This window comes from Hyperolius riggenbachi, chromosome 2, assembly GCF_040937935.1.
Source record: "Hyperolius riggenbachi isolate aHypRig1 chromosome 2, aHypRig1.pri, whole genome shotgun sequence".
NCBI classification, from domain to species: Eukaryota; Metazoa; Chordata; class Amphibia; order Anura; family Hyperoliidae; genus Hyperolius; species Hyperolius riggenbachi.
Genome location: NC_090647.1, coordinates 1,279,026 through 1,298,372, shown reverse-complemented (window position 1 = coordinate 1,298,372; position 19,347 = coordinate 1,279,026). Strand labels below are relative to the sequence as shown.

Here is a 19,347-nt window from a genome sequence, read left to right as displayed (position 1 = left end):
GTGGTTTCTGTGTCCGGAGGTGAGTATAGGTGTGGGTGTGGTTTCTGTGTTTGGTGTGAGTATAGGTGTGGGTGTGGTTTCTGTGTCCGGAGTTGAGTATAGGTGTGGGTGTGGTTTCTGTGTTTGGTGTGAGCATAGGTGTGGGTGTGGTTTCTGTGTCCGGAGGTGAGTATAGGTGTGGGTGTGGTTTCTGTGTCCGGAGGTGAGTATAGGTGTGGGTGTGGTTTCTGTGTCCGGAGGTGATTATAGGTGTGGGTGTGGTTTCTGTGTCCGGAGGTGAGTATAGGTGTGGGTGTGGTTTCTGTGTCCGGAGGTGAGTATAGGTGTGGGTGTGGTTTCTGTGTTTGGTGTGAGTATAGGTGTGGGTGTGGTTTCTGTGTCCGGAGATGAGTATAGGTGTGGGTGTGGTTTCTGTGTCCGGAGGTAAGTATAGGTGTGGGTGTGGTTTGGTGTCTGGAGGTGAGTATAGGTGTGGGTGTGGTTTCTGTGTTTGGTGTGAGTATAGGTGTGGGTGTGGTTTCTGTGTCCGGAGGTGAGTATAGGTGTGGGTGTGGTTTCTGTGACCGGAGGTGAGTATAGGTGTGGGTGTGGTTTCTGTGTCCGGAGGTGAGTATAGGTGTGGGTGTGGTTTCTGTATTTGGTGTGAGTATAGGTGTGGGTGTGGTTTCTGTGTTCCGGAGGTGAGTAAAGGTGTGGGTGTGGTTTCTGTGTCCGGAGGTGAGTATAGGTGTGGGTGTGGTTTCTGTGACCGGAGGTGAGTATAGGTGTGGGTGTGGTTTCTGTGTCCGGAGGTGAGTATAGGTGTGGGTGTGGTTTCTGTGTTTGGTGTGAGTATAGGTGTGGGTGTGGTTTCTGTGTCCGGAGGTGAGTATAGGTGTGGGTGTGGTTTCTGTGTCCGGAGGTGAGTATAGGTGTGGGTGTGGTTTCTGTATTTGGTGTGAGTATAGGTGTGGGTGTGGTTTCTGTGTCCGGAGGTGAGTATAGGTGTTGGTGTGGTTTCTGTGTCCGGAGGTGAGTATAGGTGTGGGTGTGGTTTCTGTGACCGGAGGTGAGTATAGGTGTGGGTGTGGTTTCTGTGTCCGGAGGTGAGTATAGGTGTGGGTGTGGTTTCTGTGTTTGGTGTGAGTATAGGTGTGGGTGTGGTTTCTGTGTCCGGAGGTGAGTATAGGTGTGGGTGTGGTTTCTGTGTCCGGAGGTGAGTATAGGTGTGGGTGTGGTTTCTGTGTTTGGTGTGAGTATAGGTGTGGGTGTGGTTTCTGTGTCCGGAGTTGAGTATAGGTGTGGGTGTGGTTTCTGTGTTTGGTGTGAGCATAGGTGTGGGTGTGGTTTCTGTGTCCGGAGGTGAGTATAGGTGTGGGTGTGGTTTCTGTGTCCGGAGGTGAGTATAGGTGTGGGTGTGGTTTCTGTGTCCGGAGGTGATTATAGGTGTGGGTGTGGTTTCTGTGTCCGGAGGTGAGTATAGGTGTGGGTGTGGTTTCTGTGTCCGGAGGTGAGTATAGGTGTGGGTGTGGTTTCTGTGTTTGGTGTGAGTATAGGTGTGGGTGTGGTTTCTGTGTCCGGAGATGAGTATAGGTGTGGGTGTGGTTTCTGTGTCCGGAGGTAAGTATAGGTGTGGGTGTGGTTTGGTGTCTGGAGGTGAGTATAGGTGTGGGTGTGGTTTCTGTGTTTGGTGTGAGTATAGGTGTGGGTGTGGTTTCTGTGTCCGGAGGTGAGTATAGGTGTGGGTGTGGTTTCTGTGACCGGAGGTGAGTATAGGTGTGGGTGTGGTTTCTGTGTCCGGAGGTGAGTATAGGTGTGGGTGTGGTTTCTGTATTTGGTGTGAGTATAGGTGTGGGTGTGGTTTCTGTGTTCCGGAGGTGAGTAAAGGTGTGGGTGTGGTTTCTGTGTCCGGAGGTGAGTATAGGTGTGGGTGTGGTTTCTGTGACCGGAGGTGAGTATAGGTGTGGGTGTGGTTTCTGTGTCCGGAGGTGAGTATAGGTGTGGGTGTGGTTTCTGTGTTTGGTGTGAGTATAGGTGTGGGTGTGGTTTCTGTGTCCGGAGGTGAGTATAGGTGTGGGTGTGGTTTCTGTGTCCGGAGGTGAGTATAGGTGTGGGTGTGGTTTCTGTATTTGGTGTGAGTATAGGTGTGGGTGTGGTTTCTGTGTCCGGAGGTGAGTATAGGTGTTGGTGTGGTTTCTGTGTCCGGAGGTGAGTATAGGTGTGGGTGTGGTTTCTGTGTCCGGAGGTGAGTATAGGTGTGGGTGTGGTTTCTGTGTCCGGAGGTGAGTATAGGTGTGGGCGTGGTTTCTGTATTTGGTGTGAGTATAGGTGTGGGTGTGGTTTCTGTGTCCGGAGGTGAGTATAGGTGTGGGTGTGGTTTCTGTGTCCGGAGGTGAGTATAGGTGTGGGTGTGGTTTCTGTGTCCGGAGGTGAGTATAGGTGTGGGTGTGGTTTCTGTGTCCGGAGGTGAGTATAGGTGTAGGTGTGGTTTCTGTGTCCAGAGGGGAGTATAGCTGTGGGTGTGGTTTCTGTGTTTGGTGTGAGGATAGGTGTGGGTGTGGTTTCTGTGTTTGGTGTGAGTATAGGTGTGGGTGTGGTTTCTGTGTCCGGAGGTGAGTATAGGTGTGAGTGTGGTTTCTGTGTCCGGAGGTAAGTATAGGTGTGGGTGTGGTTTGGTGTCTGGAGGTGAGTATAGGTGTGGGTGTGGTTTCTGTGTTCCGGAGGTGAGTAAAGGTGTGGGTGTGGTTTCTGTGTCCGGAGGTGAGTATAGGTGTGGGTGTGGTTTCTGTGTCCGGAGGGGAGTATAGGTGTGGGTGTGGTTTCTGTGTTTGGTGTGAGTATAGGTGTGGGTGTGGTTTCTGTGTCCGGAGATGAGTATAGGTGTGGGTGTGGTTTCTGTGTCCGGAGGTAAGTATAGGTGTGGGTGTGGTTTGGTGTCTGGAGGTGAGTATAGGTGTGGGTGTGGTTTCTGTGTTTGGTGTGAGTATAGGTGTGGGTGTGGTTTCTGTGTCCGGAGGTGAGTATAGGTGTGGGTGTGGTTTCTGTGTCCGGAGGTGAGTATAGGTGTGGGTGTGGTTTCTGTGACCGGAGGTGAGTATAGGTGTGGGTGTGGTTTCTGTGTCCGGAGGTGAGTATAGGTGTGGGTGTGGTTTCTGTATTTGGTGTGAGTATAGGTGTGGGTGTGGTTTCTGTGTTCCGGAGGTGAGTAAAGGTGTGGGTGTGGTTTCTGTGTCCGGAGGTGAGTATAGGTGTGGGTGTGGTTTCTGTGACCGGAGGTGAGTATAGGTGTGGGTGTGGTTTCTGTGTCCGGAGGTGAGTATAGGTGTGGGTGTGGTTTCTGTGTTTGGTGTGAGTATAGGTGTGGGTGTGGTTTCTGTGTCCGGAGGTGAGTATAGGTGTGGGTGTGGTTTCTGTGTCCGGAGGTGAGTATAGGTGTGGGTGTGGTTTCTGTGTTTGGTGTGAGTATAGGTGTGGGTGTGGTTTCTGTGTCCGGAGTTGAGTATAGGTGTGGGTGTGGTTTCTGTGTTTGGTGTGAGCATAGGTGTGGGTGTGGTTTCTGTGTCCGGAGGTGAGTATAGGTGTGGGTGTGGTTTCTGTGTCCGGAGGTGAGTATAGGTGTGGGTGTGGTTTCTGTGTCTGGAGGTGATTATAGGTGTGGGTGTGGTTTCTGTGTCCGGAGGTGAGTATAGGTGTGGGTGTGGTTTCTGTGTCCGGAGGTGAGTATAGGTGTGGGTGTGGTTTCTGTGTTTGGTATGAGTATAGGTGTGGGTGTGGTTTCTGTGTCCGGAGGTGAGTATAGGTGTGGGTGTGGTTTCTGTGTCCGGAGGTAAGTAAAGGTGTGGGTGTGGTTTGGTGTCTGGAGGTGAGTATAGGTGTGGGTGTGGTTTCTGTGTTTGGTGTGAGTATAGGTGTGGGTGTGGTTTCTGTGTCCGGAGGTGAGTATAGGTGTGGGTGTGGTTTCTGTGTCCGGAGGTGAGTATAGGTGTGGGTGTGGTTTCTGTATTTGGTGTGAGTATAGGTGTGGGTGTGGTTTCTGTGTCCGGAGGTGAGTATAGGTGTTGGTGTGGTTTCTGTGTCCGGAGGTGAGTATAGGTGTGGGTGTGGTTTCTGTGTCCGGAGGTGAGTATAGGTGTGGGTGTGGTTTCTGTGTCCGGAGGTGAGTATAGGTGTGGGTGTGGTTTCTGTATTTGGTGTGAGTATAGGTGTGGGTGTGGTTTCTGTGTCCGGAGGTGAGTATAGGTGTGGGTGTGGTTTCTGTGTCCGGAGGTGAGTATAGGTGTGGGTGTGGTTTCTGTGTCCGGAGGTGAGTATAGGTGTGGGTGTGGTTTCTGTGTCCGGAGGTGAGTATAGGTGTAGGTGTGGTTTCTGTGTCCGGAGGGGAGTATAGCTGTGGGTGTGGTTTCTGTGTTTGGTGTGAGGATAGGTGTGGGTGTGGTTTCTGTGTTTGGTGTGAGTATAGGTGTGGGTGTGGTTTCTGTGTCCGGAGGTGAGTATAGGTGTGGGTGTGGTTTCTGTGTCCGGAGGTAAGTATAGGTGTGGGTGTGGTTTGGTGTCTGGGGGTGAGTATAGGTGTGGGTGTGGTTTCTGTGTTTGGTGTGAGTATAGGTGTGGGTGTGGTTTCTGTGTCCGGAGGTGAGTATAGGTGTGGGTGTGGTTTCTGTGTCCGGAGGTGAGTATAGGTGTGGGTGTGGTTTCTGTATTTGGTGTGAGTATAGGTGTGGGTGTGGTTTCTGTGTCTGGAGGTGAGTATAGGTGTGGGTGTGGTTTCTGTGTCCGGAGGTGAGTATAGGTGTGGGTGTGGTTTCTGTGTCCGGAGGTGAGTATAGGTGTGGGTGTGGTTTCTGTGTCCGGAGGTGAGTATAGCTGTGGGTGTGGTTTCTGTATTTGGTGTGAGTATAGGTGTGGGTGTGGTTTCTGTGTCCGGAGGTGAGTATAGGTGTGGGTGTGGTTTCTGTGTCCGGAGGTGAGTATAGGTGTGGGTGTGGTTTCTGTGTCCGGAGGTGAGTATAGGTGTGGGTGTGGTTTCTGTGTCCGGAGGTGAGTATAGGTGTAGGTGTGGTTTCTGTGTCCGGAGGGGAGTATAGCTGTGGGTGTGGTTTCTGTGTTTGGTGTGAGGATAGGTGTGGGTGTGGTTTCTGTGTTTGGTGTGAGTATAGGTGTGGGTGTGGTTTCTGTGTCCGGAGGTGAGTATAGGTGTGGGTGTGGTTTCTGTGTCCGGAGGTGAGTATAGCTGTGGGTGTGGTTTTTGTGTTTGGTGTGAGGATAGGTGTGGGTGTGGTTTCTGTGTTTGGTGTGAGTATAGGTGTGGGTGTGGTTTCTGTGTCCGGAGTTGAGTATAGGTGTGGGTGTGGTTTCTGTGTCCGGAGGTGAGTATAGGTGTGGGTGTGGTTTCTGTATTTGGTGTGAGTATAGGTGTGGGTGTGGTTTCTGTGTCTGGAGGTGAGTATAGGTGTGGGTGTGGTTTCTGTGTCCGGAGGTGAGTATAGGTGTGGGTGTGGTTTCTGTGTCCGGAGGTGAGTATAGGTGTGGGTGTGGTTTCTGTGTCCGGAGGTGAGTATAGGTGTGGGTGTGGTTTCTGTATTTGGTGTGAGTATAGGTGTGGGTGTGGTTTCTGTGTCCGGAGGTGAGTATAGGTGTGGGTGTGGTTTCTGTGTCCGGAGGTGAGTATAGGTGTGGGTGTGGTTTCTGTGTCCGGAGGTGAGTATAGGTGTGGGTGTGGTTTCTGTGTCCGGAGGTGAGTATAGGTGTAGGTGTGGTTTCTGTGTCCGGAGGGGAGTATAGCTGTGGGTGTGGTTTCTGTGTTTGGTGTGAGGATAGGTGTGGGTGTGGTTTCTGTGTTTGGTGTGAGTATAGGTGTGGGTGTGGTTTCTGTGTCCGGAGGTGAGTATAGGTGTGGGTGTGGTTTCTGTGTCCGGAGGTGAGTATAGCTGTGGGTGTGGTTTTTGTGTTTGGTGTGAGGATAGGTGTGGGTGTGGTTTCTGTGTTTGGTGTGAGTATAGGTGTGGGTGTGGTTTCTGTGTCCGGAGGTGAGTATAGGTGTGGGTGTGGTTTCTGTGTCCGGAGATGAGTATAGCTGTGGGTGTGGTTTCTGTGTTTGGTGTGAGTATAGGTGTGGGTGTGGTTTCTGTGTCCGGAGGTGAGTATAGGTGTGGGTGTGTGGTTTCTGTGTCCGGAGGTGAGTATAGGTGTGGGTATGGTTTCTGTGTCCGGAGGTGAGTATAGGTGTGGGTGTGGTTTCTGTGTCCGGAGGTGAGTATAGGTGTGGGTGTGGTTTCTGTGTCCGGAGGTGAGTATAGGTGTGGGTGTGGTTTCTGTGTTTGGTGTGAGTATAGGTGTGGGTGTGGTTTCTGTGTTTGGTGTGAGTATAGGTGTGGGTGTGGTTTCTGTGACTGGAGGTGAGTATAGGTGTGGGTGTGGTTTCTGTGTGCGGAGGTGAGTATAGGTGTGGGTGTGGTTTCTGTGTCCGGAGGTGAGTATAGGTGTGGGTGTGGTTTCTGTGTCCGGAGGTGAGTATAGGTGTGGGTGTGGTTTCTGTGTCCGGAGGTGAGTATAGGTGTGGGTGTGGTTTCTGTGTCCGGAGGTGAGTATAGGCGTGGGTGTGGTTTCTGTGTCCGGAGGTGAGTATAGGTGTGGGTGTGGTTTCTGTGTCCGGAGGTGAGTATAGGTGTGGGTGTGGTTTCTGTGTCCGGAGGTGAGTATAGCTGTGGGTGTGGTTTCTGTGTCCGGAGGTGAGTATAGCTGTGGGTGTGGTTTCTGTGTTTGGTGTGAGTATAGGTGTGGGTGTGGTTTCTGTGTCCGGAGGTGAGTATAGGTGTGGGTGTGGTTTCTGTGTCCGGAGGTGAGTATAGCTGTGGGTGTGGTTTCTGTGTTTGGTGTGAGTATAGGTGTGGGTGTGGTTTCTGTGTCCGGAGGTGAGTATAGGTGTGGGTGTGGTTTCTGTGTCCGGAGGTGAGTATAGCTGTGGGTGTGGTTTCTGTGTCCGGAGATGAGTATAGGTGTGGGTGTGGTTTCTGTGTCCGGAGGTGAGTATAGGTGTGGGTGTGGTTTCTGTGTTTGGTGTGAGTATAGGTGTGGGTGTGGTTTCTGTGTCCGGAGGTGAGTATAGGTGTGGGTGTGGTTTCTGTGTCCGGAGGTGAGTATAGGTGTGGGTGTGGTTTCTGTGTTTGGTGTGAGTATAGGTGTGGGTGTGGTTTCTGTATCCGGAGGTGAGTATAGCTGTGGGTGTGGTTTCTGTGTTTGGTGTGAGTATAGGTGTGGGTGTGGTTTCTGTGTCCGGAGGTGAGTATAGGTGTGGGTGTGGTTTCTGTGTTTGGTGTGAGGATAGGTGTGGGTGTGGTTTCTGTATTTGGTGTGAGCATAGGTGTGGGTGTGGTTTCTGTGTCCGGAGGTGAGTATAGCTGTGGGTGTGGTTTCTGTGTTTGGTGTGGGTGTGGTTTCTGTGTCCGGAGGTGAGTATAGCTGTGGGTGTGGTTTCTGTATTTGGTGTGGGTGTGGTTTCTGTGTCCGGAGGTGAGTATAGGTGTGGGTGTGGTTTCTGTGTCCGGAACTGAGTATAGGTGTGGGTGTGGTTTCTGTGTCCGGAGGTGAGTATAGCTGTGGGTGTGGTTTCTGTGTTTGGTGTGAGTATAGGTGTGGGTGTGGTTTCTGTGTCCGGAGGTGAGTATAGGTGTAGGTGTGGTTTCTGTGTCCGGAGGTGAGTATAGGTGTGGGTGTGGTTTCTGTGTCCGGAGGTGAGTATAGGTGTGGGTGTGGTTTCTGTGTCCGGAGGTGAGTATAGCTGTGGGTGTGGTTTCTGTGTTTGGTGTGGGTGTGGTTTCTGTGTCCGGAGGTGAGTATAGCTGTGGGTGTGGTTTCTGTGTTTGGTGTGAGTATAGGTGTGGGTGTGGTTTCTGTGTCCGGAGGTGAGTATAGCTGTGGGTGTGGTTTCTGTGTCCGGAGGTGAGTATAGCTGTGGGTGTGGTTTCTGTGTTTGGTGTGAGTATAGGTGTGGGTGTGGTTTCTGTGTCCGGAGGTGAGTATAGGTGTGGGTGTGGTTTCTGTGTCCGGAGGTGAGTATAGGTGTGGGTGTGGTTTCTGTGTCCGGAGGTGAGTATAGGTGTGGGTGTGGTTTCTGTGTCCGGAGGTGAGTATAGGTGTGGGTGTGGTTTCTGTGTTTGGTGTGAGTATAGGTGTGGGTGTGGTTTCTGTGTTTGGTGTGAGTATAGGTGTGGGTGTGGTTTCTGTGACTGGAGGTGAGTATAGGTGTGGGTGTGGTTTCTGTGTGCGGAGGTGAGTATAGGTGTGGGTGTGGTTTCTGTGTCCGGAGGTGAGTATAGGTGTGGGTGTGGTTTCTGTGTCCGGAGGTGAGTATAGGTGTGGGTGTGGTTTCTGTGTCCGGAGGTGAGTATAGGTGTGGGTGTGGTTTCTGTGTCCGGAGGTGAGTATAGGCGTGGGTGTGGTTTCTGTGTCCGGAGGTGAGTATAGGTGTGGGTGTGGTTTCTGTGTCCGGAGGTGAGTATAGGTGTGGGTGTGGTTTCTGTGTCCGGAGGTGAGTATAGCTGTGGGTGTGGTTTCTGTGTCCGGAGGTGAGTATAGCTGTGGGTGTGGTTTCTGTGTTTGGTGTGAGTATAGGTGTGGGTGTGGTTTCTGTGTCCGGAGGTGAGTATAGGTGTGGGTGTGGTTTCTGTGTCCGGAGGTGAGTATAGCTGTGGGTGTGGTTTCTGTGTTTGGTGTGAGTATAGGTGTGGGTGTGGTTTCTGTGTCCGGAGGTGAGTATAGGTGTGGGTGTGGTTTCTGTGTCCGGAGGTGAGTATAGCTGTGGGTGTGGTTTCTGTGTCCGGAGATGAGTATAGGTGTGGGTGTGGTTTCTGTGTCCGGAGGTGAGTATAGGTGTGGGTGTGGTTTCTGTGTTTGGTGTGAGTATAGGTGTGGGTGTGGTTTCTGTGTCCGGAGGTGAGTATAGGTGTGGGTGTGGTTTCTGTGTCCGGAGGTGAGTATAGGTGTGGGTGTGGTTTCTGTGTTTGGTGTGAGTATAGGTGTGGGTGTGGTTTCTGTATCCGGAGGTGAGTATAGCTGTGGGTGTGGTTTCTGTGTTTGGTGTGAGTATAGGTGTGGGTGTGGTTTCTGTGTCCGGAGGTGAGTATAGGTGTGGGTGTGGTTTCTGTGTTTGGTGTGAGGATAGGTGTGGGTGTGGTTTCTGTATTTGGTGTGAGCATAGGTGTGGGTGTGGTTTCTGTGTCCGGAGGTGAGTATAGCTGTGGGTGTGGTTTCTGTGTTTGGTGTGGGTGTGGTTTCTGTGTCCGGAGGTGAGTATAGCTGTGGGTGTGGTTTCTGTATTTGGTGTGGGTGTGGTTTCTGTGTCCGGAGGTGAGTATAGGTGTGGGTGTGGTTTCTGTGTCCGGAACTGAGTATAGGTGTGGGTGTGGTTTCTGTGTCCGGAGGTGAGTATAGCTGTGGGTGTGGTTTCTGTGTTTGGTGTGAGTATAGGTGTGGGTGTGGTTTCTGTGTCCGGAGGTGAGTATAGGTGTAGGTGTGGTTTCTGTGTCCGGAGGTGAGTATAGGTGTGGGTGTGGTTTCTGTGTCCGGAGGTGAGTATAGGTGTGGGTGTGGTTTCTGTGTCCGGAGGTGAGTATAGCTGTGGGTGTGGTTTCTGTGTTTGGTGTGGGTGTGGTTTCTGTGTCCGGAGGTGAGTATAGCTGTGGGTGTGGTTTCTGTGTTTGGTGTGAGTATAGGTGTGGGTGTGGTTTCTGTGTCCGGAGGTGAGTATAGCTGTGGGTGTGGTTTCTGTGTCCGGAGGTGAGTATAGCTGTGGGTGTGGTTTCTGTGTTTGGTGTGAGTATAGGTGTGGGTGTGGTTTCTGTGTCCGGAGGTGAGTATAGGTGTGGGTGTGGTTTCTGTGTCCGGAGGTGAGTATAGGTGTGGGTGTGGTTTCTGTGTCCGGAGGTGAGTATAGGTGTGGGTGTGGTTTCTGTGTCCGGAAGTGAGTATAGGTGTGGGTGTGGTTTCTGTGTTTGGTGTGAGTATAGGTGTGGGTGTGGTTTCTGTGTCCGGAGGTGAGTATAGGTGTGGGCGTGGTTTCTGTGTCCGGAGGTGAGTATAGCTGTGGGTGTGGTTTCTGTGTTTGGTGTGAGTGTGGGGGATGTAAATGACTCTTTTACTTGAAACACCCTTGAAGCGAGAGGGATATGGAAGATGACAGATTTATTACCTGTTAAACAATGCAGATTCCCTGGCTGTCCTGCTTATCCACTGCCTCTAATACCATTCACCTGGCAGTCCTGCTGGTCTATTTGGCTGCAGTAGTGTCTGAAATCCCACCAGAAACAAGCATGCAGCTAATCTTGTCAGATCTGACAATAATGTCAGAAACACTTGATCTGCTGCATGCTTGTTTCGGGTCTATGGCTGAAATTATTACAGGCAGAGGTCCAGCAAGGTTGCCAGGCAACTGGTTTTGCTTAAAGAGGATCTGTAACGACAAAACATCCCCTGGGGGGTACTCACCTCGGGTGGGGGAAGCCTCCGGATACTAATGAGGCTTCCCACACCGTCCTCCGTCCCTCAGGGGTCTCGCTGCAGCCCTCCGTGCAGCCGTGACGCAATATTTACCTTCCTGGCTCCTGCGCAGTAGAGCGGACCCGACTGAGATCGGGTATTTCCGTGTAGTTCGGAGCGGAAAGCAGCCACAGCGCCCCCGCTGGAGCCAGCAAAGGTAAATATTGAAATTACAGTCGGCTCTGTCGCCGGCTGTTCGGAGGGCTGCAGTGAGACCCCCGTGGGACAGAGGACGGCGTGGAAACCCGAGGTGAGTAGCCCCCAGGGGAGGTTTCTGACGTTACAGGGTCTCTTTAAAAGGAAATAAATATGGCAGCCTCCATATACCTCTTGCTATAGTTGTCTTTTAAACTGCCTTCACCCTTTTGAAGCCGCCCCCAGTGATACTTTTAAATAAGACTAACCGAAGGATAAAGCATAAAGGATCTCACTTACTTGTCTACATTGCAGTGGTGGGCCAGGAAAAGGGGGTCATTGCAGGATGTGGAGACCAGAGTCATAGTGCCACCGATATACACATGGAAGGCATTGTGCATGTACGTTCCTGTTTTGTTTCCCATGAAGTTACCTGGAGGATCATAATATTGATATGCAACTGAGAATATAAATACATACACAAATCTACCGAAAGATTGTACATGATCTAATCCTTTCCCTTTCTGACTACTGTAACAGACTGGCAGCTCTCCAGGCCCTACTGTCCATCTCACCCACCTCTCCTCCCGCACCTCTGATGCTGCCCCTCTCTGCCAATCCCTACTGACCTCCGCTGCCAGACTCAACAACCTCTCCTCCCGCTCCTCTGATGCTGCACCTCTCTGCCAATCCCTACTGACCTCTGCTGCCCGTCTCACCCACCTCTCCTCCAGCTCCTCTGATGCTGCCCCTCTGTGCCAATCCCTCCTGACATCTGCTGCCTGTCTCATCCACCTCTCCTCCCACTCCTCTGATGCTGCTCCTCTCTACCAATCCCTACTGACCTCCGCTGCCAGCCTCAACCACCTCTCCTCCCCCTCCTCTGATGCTACACCTCTCTGCCAATCCCTACTGACTTCTGCTGCCTATCTCATCCACCTCTCCTCCCGCTCCTCTGATGCTGCCCCTCTCTGCCAATCCCCACTAACCTCTGCTGCCTGCCTCATCCACCTCTCCTCCCCCTCCTCTGATGCTGCTCCTCTCTGCCAATCCCTACTGACCTCCGCTGCCAGCCTCAACCACCTCTCCTCCTGCTCCTCTGATGCTGCCCCTCTCTGCCAATCCCTACTGACCTCTGCTGCTCATCTCACCCACCTCTCCTCCCGCTCCTCTGATGCTGCTCCTCTCTGCCAATCCCTACTGACCTCTGCTGCTCATCTCACCCACCTCTCCTCCTGCTCCTCTGATGCTGCTCCTCTCTGCCAATCCCTACTAACCTCTGCTGCCTATCTCCTCCCGCTCCTCTAATGCTGCCCCTTTCTGCCAATCCCTACTGACCTCTGCTGCCTACCTCATCCACCTCTCCTCCCGCTCCTCTGATGCTGCACCTCTCTGCCAATCCCTACTGACCTCTGCTGTCCATCTCATCCACCTCTCCTCCAGCTTCTTTGATGCTGCTTCTCTCTGCCAATCCCTACTGACCTCTGCTGCCTGTCTCATCCATTTCTCCTCCCGCTCCTCTGATGCTGCACCTCTCTGCCAATCCCTACGGACCTCTGCTGCCCATCTCAACAACCTCTCCTCCAGCTCCTCTGATGCTACCCCTCTCTGCCAATCCCTACGGACCTCTGCTTCCCATCTCATCCACCTCTCCTCCCGCTCCTCTGATGCTGCCCCTCTCTGCCAATCCCCACGGAACTCTGCTTCCCATCTCATCCACCTCTCCTCCCGCTCCTCTGATGCTGCCCCTCTCTGCCAATCCCTACGGACCTCTGCTGCCCATCTCAACAACCTCTCCTCCAGCTCCTCTGATGCTGCCCCTCTCTGCCAATCCCTACTGACCTCTGCTGCCCATCTCATCCACCTCTCCTCCAGCTCCTCTGATGCTGCCCCTCTCTGCCAATCCCTACTGACCTCTGCTGCTCATCTCATCCACCTCTCCTCCTGCTCCTCTGATGCTGCCCCTCTCTGCTAATCCCTACTGACCTCCGCTGCCCATCTCATCCACCTCTCCTCCAGCTCCTCTGATGCTGCCCCTCTCTGCCAATCCCTACGGACCTCTGCTGCCCATCTCAACAACCTCTCCTCCCACTCCTCTGATGCTGCCCCTCTGCCACTCCCTACTGATCTCTGCTGCCTGTCTCATCCACCTCTCCTCCCGCTCCTTTGATGCTGCTCCTCTCTGCCAATCCCTACTGACCTCTGCTGCCCATCTCATCCACCTCTCCTCCCGCTCCTCTGATGCTGCACCTCTCTGCCAATCCCTACTGACCTCTGCTGCCTGCCCCATCCACCTCTCCTCCCGCTCCTCTGATGCTGCCCCTCTCTGCCAATCCATACTGACCTCTGCTGCCCTCCTCATCCACCTCTCCTCCCACTCCTCTGATGCTGCTCCTCTCTGCCAATCCCTACTGACCTCTGCTGCCCATCTCATCCACCTCTCCTCCCGCTCCTCTGATGCTTCCCCTCTCTCCCAATCCCTACAGACCTCTGCTGCCTGCCTCATCCACCTCTCCTCCCGCTCCTCTGATGCTGCCCCTCTCTGTCAATCCATACTGACCTCTGCTGCCCTCCTCATCCACCTCTCCTCCCACTCCTCTGATGCTGCTCCTCTCTGCCAATCCCTACTGACCTCTGCTGCCCGTCTCATCCACCTCTCCTCCTGCTCCTCTGATGCTGCTCCTCTCTGCCAATCCCTACTGACCTCTGATGCCCGTCTCATCCACCTCTCCTCCTGCTCCTCTGATGCTGCTCCTCTCTGCCAATCCCTACTGCCTTCAGCTGCCCTCTTCATCCACCTCTCCTCCCACTCCTCTGATGCTGCTCCTCTCTGCCAATCCCTACTGACCTCTGCTGCCCAACTCATCCACCTCTCCTCCTGCTCCACTGATGCTGCTCCTCTCTGCCAATCCCTACTGACTTCTGCTGCCCGCCTCATCCATCTCTCCTCCCGCTCCTCTGACGCTGCTCCTGTCTGCCAATCCCTACTGACCTCTGCTGCCCATCTCAGCCACCTCTCCTCCAGCTCCTCTGATGCTGCTCCTGTCTGCCAATACCTACTGACCTCTGCTGCCTGCCTGCCTCACCCACCTCACCTCCCGCTCCTCTAATGCTGCCCCTCTCTCCCAATCCCTACTGACCTCTGCTGCCTGTCTCATCCACCTCTCCTCCAGCTCCTCTGATGCTTCTCCTCTCTGCCAATCCCTATTGACCTCTGCTGCCCATCTCATTCACCTCTCCTCCAGCTCCTCTGATGCTTCTCCTCTCTGCCAATCCCTACTGACCTCTGCTGTCCATCTCACCCACCTCTCCTCCTGCTCCTCTGATGCTGCTCCTTTCTGCCAATCCCTACTGACCTCCGCTGCCTGTCTCACCCACCTCTCCTCCCGCTCCTCTGATGCTGCTCCGGTCTGCCAATCCCTACTGACCTCTGCTGCCTATCATCCACCTCTCCCCACGCTCCTCTGATGCTGCACCTCTCTGCCATTCCCTACTGACCTCTGCTGCCCATCTCATCCACCTCTCCTCCCACTCCTCTGATGCTGCCCCTCTCTGCCAATCCCTACTGACCTCTGCTGCCCATCTCACCCACCTCTCCTCCTGCTCCTCTGATGCTGCTCCTCTCTCCCAATCCCTACTGACCTCTGCTGCCCATCTCATCCACCTCTCCTCCTGCTCCTCTGATGCTGCTGCTCCTCTCTGCCAATCCCTACTGACCTCTGCTGCCCATCTCATCCACCTCTCCTCCTGCTCCTCTGATGCTGCCCCTCTCTACCAGTCCCTACTGACCTCTGCTGCCTGTCATCCACCTCTCCTCCTGCTCCTCTGATGCAGCACCTCTCTGCCAATCCCTACTGACCTCTGCTGCTAATCTCATCCACCTTTCCTCCTGCTCCTCTGATGCTGCTCCTCTCTGCCAATCCCTACTGACCTCTGCTGCCGATCTCATTCACCTCTCCTCCTGCTCCTCTGATGCTGCTCCTCTCTCCCAATCCCTACTGACCTCTGCTGCCCATCTCATCCACCTTTCCGCCCACTCCTCTGATGCTGCTCCTCTCTCCCAATCCCTACTGACTTCTGCTGCCCGCCTCATCCACCTTTCCGGCCGCTCCTCTGATGCTGCTCCTCTCTGCCAATCCCTACTGACCTCTGCTGCCCAACTCATCCACCTCTCCTCCTGCTCCACTGATGCTGCTCCTCTCTGCCAATCCCTACTGACCTCTGCTGTCCATCTCATCCACCTCTCCCCCCGCTCCTCTGATGCTGCTCCTGTCTGCTAATCCCTACTGACCTCTGCTGCCCATCTCACCCACCTCTCCTCCTGCTCCTCTGATGCTGCTCCTCTCTCCCAATTCCTACTGACCTCTGCTGCCCATCTCATCCACCTCTCCTCCTGCTCCTCTGATGCTGCTGCTCCTCTCTGCCAATCCCTACTGACCTCTGCTGCCCATCTCATCCACCTCTCCTCCTGCTCCTCTGATGCTGCCCCTCTCTACCAGTCCCTACTGACCTCTGCTGCCTGTCATCCACCTCTCCTCCTGCTCCTCTGATGCAGCACCTCTCTGCCAATCCCTACTGACCTCTGCTGCTAATCTCATCCACCTCTCCTCCCGCTCCTCTGATGCTGCTCCTCTCTGCCAATCCCTACTGACCTCTGCTGCCGATCTCATTCACCTCTCCTCCTGCTCCTCTGATGCTGCTGCCCCTCTCTCCCAATCCCTACTGACCTCTGCTGCCCATCTCATCCACCTCTCCTCCTGCTCCTCTGATGCTGCTGCCCCTCTCTGCCAATCCCTACTGACCTCTGCTGCCCATCTCATTCACCTCTCCTCCTGCTCCTCTGATGCTGCTCCTCTCTCCCAATCCCTACTGAACTCTGCTGCCCATCTCATTCACCTCTCCTCCTGCTCCTCTGATGCTGCTCCTCTCTCCCAATCCCTACTGACCTCTGCTGCCCATCTCATCCACGTCTCCTCCTGCTCCTCTGATGCTGCTCCTCTCTCCCAATCCCTACTGACCTCTGCTGCCCATCTCATCCACCTCTCCTCCTGCTCCTCTGATGCTGCTCCTCTCTGCCAATCCCTACTGACCTCTGCTGCCCATCTCATCCACCTCTCCTCCTGCTCCTCTTATGCTGCTGCTCCTCTCTGCCAATCCCTACTGACCTCTGCAGCCCATCTCATCCACCTCTCCTCCTGCTCCTCTGATGCTGCTGCTCCTCTCTGCCAATCCCTATTGACCTCTGCTGCCTGTCTCATCCACCTCTCCTCATGCTCCTCTGATGCTGCCCCTCTCTCCCAATCCCTACCAACTTCTGCTGCCTGCCTCTTAACCTCTCCTCCCACTCCTCTGATGCTGCTCCTCTCTGCCAATCCCTATTGACCTCTGCTGCCTGTCTCATTCACCTCTCATCCTGCTCCTCTGATGCTGCCCCTCTCTCCCAATCCCTACCAACTTCTGCTGCCTGCCTCTTAACCTCTCCTCCCGCTCCTCTGATGCTGCCCCTCTCTACCAATCCCTAGTGATCTCTGCTGCCCATCTCATCCATCTCTCCTCCTGCTCCTCTGATGCTGCCCCTCTCTGCCAATCCCTACTGACCTCTGCTGCCTGCCTCATCCATCTCTCCTCCCACTCCTCTGATGCTGTTCCTCTCTGCCAATCCCTACTGACCTCTGCTGCCCATCTCATCCACCTCTCCTCCCGCTCCTCTGATGCTGCCCCTCTCTGCCAATCCCGACTGACCTCTGCTGCCCATCTCATCCACCTCTCCTCCTGCTCCTCTGATGCTGCTGCCCCTCTCTGCCAATCCCTACTGACCTCTGCTGTCCATCTTATCCACCTATCCTCCAGCTCCTCTGATGCTGCTCCTCTCTGCCAATCTCTACTGACCTCCACTGCCTGCCTCTTCCACCGCTCCTCCCACTCCTCTGATGCTGCTCCTCTCTGCCAATCCCTACTGACCTCTGCTGCCTGTCTCAGCCACCTGTCCTCCCACTCCTCTGATGCTGCCCCTCTCTGCCAATCCCTACTGACCTCCGCTGCCCATCTCATCCCCCTCTCCTCCCACTCCTCTGATGCTGCTCCTCTCTGCCAATCCCTACTGATCTCTGCTGCCCGTCTCATCCACCTCTCCTCCCGCTCCTCTGATGCTGCTGCTCCTCTCTGCCAATCCCTACTGATCTCTGCTTCCTACCTCATCCACCTCTCCTCCCACTCCTCTGATGCTGCCCCTCTCTACCAATCCCTACTGATCTCTGCTGCCTGTCTCACCCACCTCTCCTGCCACTCCTCTGATGCTGCAACTCTCTTCCAATCCCTACTGACTTCTGCTGCCCGTCTCTTCCACCTCTCCTTCCGCTCCTCTGATGCTTCCCCTCTCTGCCAATCCCTACTGACCTCTGCAGACCATCTCAGCCACCTCTCCTCCTGCTCCTCTGATGCCGCCCCTCTCTGCCAATCCCTACTGACCTCTGCTGCCCGCCTCATCCACCTCTCCTCCTGCTCCTCTGATGCTTCTCCTCTCTGCCAATCCCTACTGACCTCTGCTGCCCATTTCATCCACCTCTCCTCTTGCTCCTCTGATGCTGCTCCTCTCTGCCAATCCCTTCTGAACTCTGCTGCCCATCTCACCCACCTCTCCTCCCGCTTCTCTGATGCTGCCCCCCTATGCCAATCCCTACTGAGCTCTGCTGACCATTTCACCCACCTCTCCTCCCGCTCCTCTGGTGCTGCCCCTCTCTGCCAATCCCTACTGACCCCTGCTGCCTGTCATCTACCTCTCCTCCTGCTCCTCTGATGCTGCCCCTCTCTGCCAATCCCTACTGACCTCTGCTGCCCTTCTCACCCACTTCTACTCCCGCTCCTCTGATGCTGCACCTCTCTACCAATCCCTACTGGCCTCTGCTGCCTGTCTCATCCACCTCTCCTCCCGCTCCTCTAATGTCGCCCCTCTCTGCTAATCCCTACTGCCTTCTGCTGCTCATCTCATCCACCTCTCCTAACGCTCCTCTGATGCTGCTCCTCTCTGCCAATCCCTACTAACCTCTGCTGCCTGTCATCCACCTCACCTCCCGCTCCTGTGATGCTGCCCCTCTCTGCCAATCCCTACTGACCTCTGCTGCCCATTTCATCCAAACCGTAGCTAGAGCCTGCTATTTCCACTTGCGCAACATCTCCAAGATCCGGCCTTTCCTGACCCCAGACACTACCAAACTCCTTGTCCATGCCCTCATCATCTCCCGCCTGGACTACTGCAACTCCCTCTTGTCAGGCCTTCCTCAAAACCGCATCGCCCCCTACAATCCATCATGAACGCAGCAGCCAGACTCATCTACTCCTCCCACCGCTCTTTCTCCACAACTCCCCTACGCAAATCCCTTCATTGGCTTCCAATTCACTTTAGAATCAGCTTCAAGATCCTATGTTTGGCCTACAAATCCATACACATGTCCTGCCCAACCTACATCTCTGACCTGGTCAGCAGATATATACCTGGCCGCCCACTTCGCTCCTCCAACGAACTCCTCTTAACCACCCCACGCATCTCGCACTCCCATGCCAGACTGCAGGACTTCACTAGAGCTGCCCCTATCATGTGGAACTCTCTCCCGCTGCCCATCAGGCTCGCTCCCACCTTCAACACCTTCAAAAAAGCACTCAAAACTCACTTCTTCAAGGAGGCCTACATCAACTCAACACTACCCTAATCCTTTCTGCCAATAACTTCTTGATGCACCTCCTCCTTTCATGTCACCAGCCCCTCCCTCTAGATTGTAAGCCTTTGGCAGGGCCCTCTTCCCTTGTGTATCATACTTGACTGTGTGCACTTTACCCAGAATTTGGAACTGGTAATTTTTTACCATTCCAGTTTATGATCTGGCATTGTACTATTATCTGCATTGTGTTGTGTATCTTATTGCTATTACCTGTATTGTTCTGTCACCCCTGTTATCATTGTCTGTAATCCTATTTATTGTACAGCGCTGCGTAATATGTTGGCGCTATATAAATCTAATAAATAATAATAATAATAATCCACCTCTCCTCCCGCTCCTCTAATGCTGCACCTCTCTGCCAATCCCTACTGACCTCTGCTGCCCATCTCACCCACCTCTCCTCCTGCTCCTCTGATGCTGCCCCTCTCTGCCAATCCCTACTGACCTCTGCTGTCCATCTCACCCACCTCTCCTCCCGCTCCTCTGATGCTGCACCTCTCTGCCAATCCCTACTGACCTCTGCTGCCCATCTCATCCACCTCTCCTCCCGCTCCTCTGATGCTGCTCCTCTCTGCCAATCCCTACTGACCTCCGCTGCCCATCTCATCCACCTCTCCTCCTGCTCCTCTGATGCTGCACCTCTCTGCCAATCCCTACTGACCTCTGCTGCCCATCTCATCCACCTCTCCTCCCGCTCCTCTGATGCTGCACCTCTCTGCCAATCCCTACTGACCTCTGCTGCCCATCTCATCCACCTCTCCTCCTGCTCCTCTAATGCCGCCCCCGTCAGTGAATGGTCCCTGAATGGTGGTGTGTGTCTGCTTATGTCTGTCTGTAGCTGTGCAGGCAGCTGTGTCAGTGAATGGTCCCTGAATGGTGGTGTGTGTCTGCTTGTGTCTGTCTGTAGCTGTGCAGGCAGTTGTGTCAGTGAATGGTCCCTGAATGGTGGTGTGTGTCCGCCTGTGCCTGTCTGTAGCTGTGCAGG

General features: G+C 54.1%; 1 long non-coding RNA gene across 1 annotated transcript in view; it reads right to left on the bottom strand.

Annotated features, from left to right (window-relative positions):
- Positions 1–19,347, bottom strand: part of LOC137542179 (uncharacterized) — a 101,902-nt gene that overhangs the window by 34,322 nt on the left and 48,233 nt on the right. The window contains exon 2 of the long non-coding RNA XR_011025367.1: positions 10,948–11,080. This is a non-coding gene — a long non-coding RNA (uncharacterized lncRNA). The remainder of the gene's footprint in view (positions 1–10,947; positions 11,081–19,347) is intronic.